The sequence below is a fragment of the Triticum urartu genome, chromosome 7A, assembly GCF_056163025.1.
Source record: "Triticum urartu cultivar PI428250 chromosome 7A, HENAU_Tu73, whole genome shotgun sequence".
NCBI lineage: Eukaryota > Viridiplantae > Streptophyta > Magnoliopsida > Poales > Poaceae > Triticum > Triticum urartu.
This window is the reverse complement of record NC_141879.1, coordinates 707247226-707250171: the sequence shown is the minus strand read 5'-3', so window position 1 is coordinate 707250171 and position 2946 is coordinate 707247226. Positions and strand designations below refer to the sequence as shown.

Genomic DNA, 2946 nt, shown 5'->3' with positions numbered 1-2946 from the left:
TTGTGGCACGGATTGATGAGATGGCAGACATCCTACCATCCATTGCTAGCAATCCAACGTCCATCCATCCGTCCATGCAAAGAAAGGAAAAAAACCCACCGCACCAAACCCTACCTCTCTCTCACCTCTCCTCCCTTCCTTCCGCCCGCCGCCTCCCTCTCTCTGTCCCCGATCTAGATCGGCCTCTCCCTCACCCCTTGCGCCGCGCCCTCCTTCCCTCGCGCTGGCACCGGCGGCGCCCTCCTTCCTTTCTGTCACCGGCGGCGCCCTCCTTCCCTCGCGCTGCACCCGAACCTTGCTCCCGCTCCCAGCTCTTCTTCCTCCTCTGCTGCAGCTAGGGTTTCGTCTCCCCGATCCCCAATCCCCGAAGCTCGGATCCAGCAGCAGCATCAGCGATGGCGGCCGCGGGAGATCCTCTCCAAGGTCAAGCACGTCCAGGCCAAGCCTGCTGGCCGCCCTCGCGGGTGACTGCCTCCGCGGTGACGACAACGACCTCGTCGTCCCCGGAGGCCGCGGCGCCCCTCAAGGCCGACCTCCGCCACGTGAGTGATCCGTCCATCTCGTCTCTCCAACAGTTCAGTTCTCGCCGCTTCGAATCCTTTGATTCAACAAGATATTGTGTACCACTTCGGTACGTGCATGCGTGTGAGCTGACTCTTCTTCTGCGTGGTTCGTAGGTGTTCCGGATGCACGCACGAGTTCGACCTGGACAAGCCGCCGGTGCTGCAGGAGGTGGCGGATTTCTTCAGTGGCCACGGAATCGAGGACTTCACCTTCAGCAGGGGCAGGCTGGTGAGTGCAGCTCCCATGAATCTCTAGCAGGAAATGTGTGGGATGATGTGTCTATTTGGTTTCCACTAAATTAGTTTGCATAGCTTCTGGTCACCTGATCCAGTAACGGAGAAGAATTTTAGGTTCAAAATGTTCCCACTGCCTAGTAAATGTTTTAGGTGCATAAGCAATTGATGTGATTAGTTGGTGGATTTGCTTTGTCGCTAAGTCTGAATGTGGGAACCTTGTTTTTAGCCAGAATGGCGTTGCCGGGCAAAGCTAGCCGGAACACCAGAGAAACCACTGATTGGCCTGTATCAGGAACGGGCACGTACTGTTCAAGATATTCCCGATTACAGAGGTTAGCTATGAAATTCTGTTAACTGTAAGAGTTACAACAGTTCGGTTCTCGTCATCTCTTACGGCACAGACTTTTCCAGCTTATACCAAAGAGACGTCCCTGTTTGAGCTGAAGTTTATATCCAAATAGGACGATTGAGATGTTACTTGAGCTACTAGACAGGCAGGATTAGTCTATGCGTGTACTAATTCAGCTACTAGATATAGATAGGAGTGCAGCATGCTTACATTGACTAGTCTGTACGCGTACGTACTACCGTATCTGGTTGGCGTTTAAGTCAACTTAGAAGACCAATGATTTTTCTACCTCAGTCAGGAGTATTATGCCTAGACAGAGCATGGTTTCTCAATCAAGTTTCTTGCTGCACACACTACATTCTAAATAGATTTATTAACTTGATCTTAGAGCTATTTATGCAACAATATCGCAAAACTGACAGTGATGTGAATTTGTTAAGGGAGGTAGCTGCTTTTATGTGATCAGAGGCATAAACAATGCAGTTTTAATTTTCCAGTATGTCTTTGAGGTAATAATGTCATGAAAGTCCTTGGTAATACTCATATGAGTGCTTAGTATACTCACATCATGGTCTACACGGTGTTAGTTGTCAACTAGCTGTAACCCATATTAGTGCTTAGTATACTCATGAAAAGGGTTATTTCTCCACCTGGAGTTCACGGTTTATGCAACAGCTGTTCTTCTACCAATCTGTTGCTCGATTGTGTTGCGGATTCATATGATATTGGTGTACACTCAATTTGGTTATTTCTTGCTAGTTCTGCTACTAGTTGCTGTGTAATCCTACTACTACAGGTGGATCAATCTCCCCCTCCCTCTCACCCCCGTCTCTGTCTCTGCAGGTAGGACAGGAGGAACAGCGACAAGCGACGGGAAACCCACTGCAGCCTTCAAGACCTCGACGACGGTCGGTGCTATGGTATGAATCCTTCCTCCACTTCAAGACCTCTACGTACGGCGGTCGGCAGCACGCGCGCGCATTGCACTCTTCCTCAATTTGGTTATTTCTTGCTAGTTCTGCTACTAGTTGCTGTGTAATCCTACTACTACAGGTGGATCAATCTCCCCCTCCCTCTCACCCCCGTCTCTGTCTCTGCAGGTAGGACAGGAGGAACAGCGACAACCGGCCATGGAAACCCACTGCAGCCTTCAAGACCTCGACGACGGTCGGTGCTATGGTATGAATCCTTCCTCCACTTCAAGACCTCTACGTACGGCGGTCGGCAGCACGCGCGCGCATTGCACTCTTCCTCTTGCTCTTTTCTTGGGCTGATGCTGGCGGCGGTGCAGGGGATCCTGATCAACATGCAGTTCCCGGGGCCGCAGATCGACGCCGTCACCAATGGCAACATCGTCATCAATGTCTTCAACAACCTGATCTGATATTGTTCTGAGATCCAGTGGCATCTCTATCCTCTTACAACTAATAACATTTTTTAACTTCTTTTGGACGTGCTTTTGCTTTCACTACAGACCAGATCAGTGGTGAACGAAAGAAACAAGTGCACAACTAGTATCAGTGGGCTTGTATTTTTCTTGTGTAGCTACTCTGCACTTGTTGTACAACAAGTTGATCACTATCTACCCTGCTGGGAATTTTCACTTTATATAAAAATTTGAGAGGCAAATGCTGGGAGTTCCAGTCTTGTCTGATGGCTAGGAACTCAACTCTGCTTCTTGTTGTTGGAGTTTCAGGCTTGTTTCATAGTTCGTAGCTTCAAGTGTACTCTGGCTTCTAGCCACAGTGCACTACAAATTATTATAGAATTACAAAGTGTACACAACATTGCACCTTA

General features: G+C 49.2%; 1 pseudogene; it reads left to right on the top strand.

The window, feature by feature from the left end:
• The first annotated feature begins 388 nt into the window (after window positions 1-388).
• LOC125523170 (uncharacterized) lies at window positions 389-2533 on the top strand (annotated as a pseudogene).
• Window positions 2534-2946: the final 413 nt, after the last annotated feature.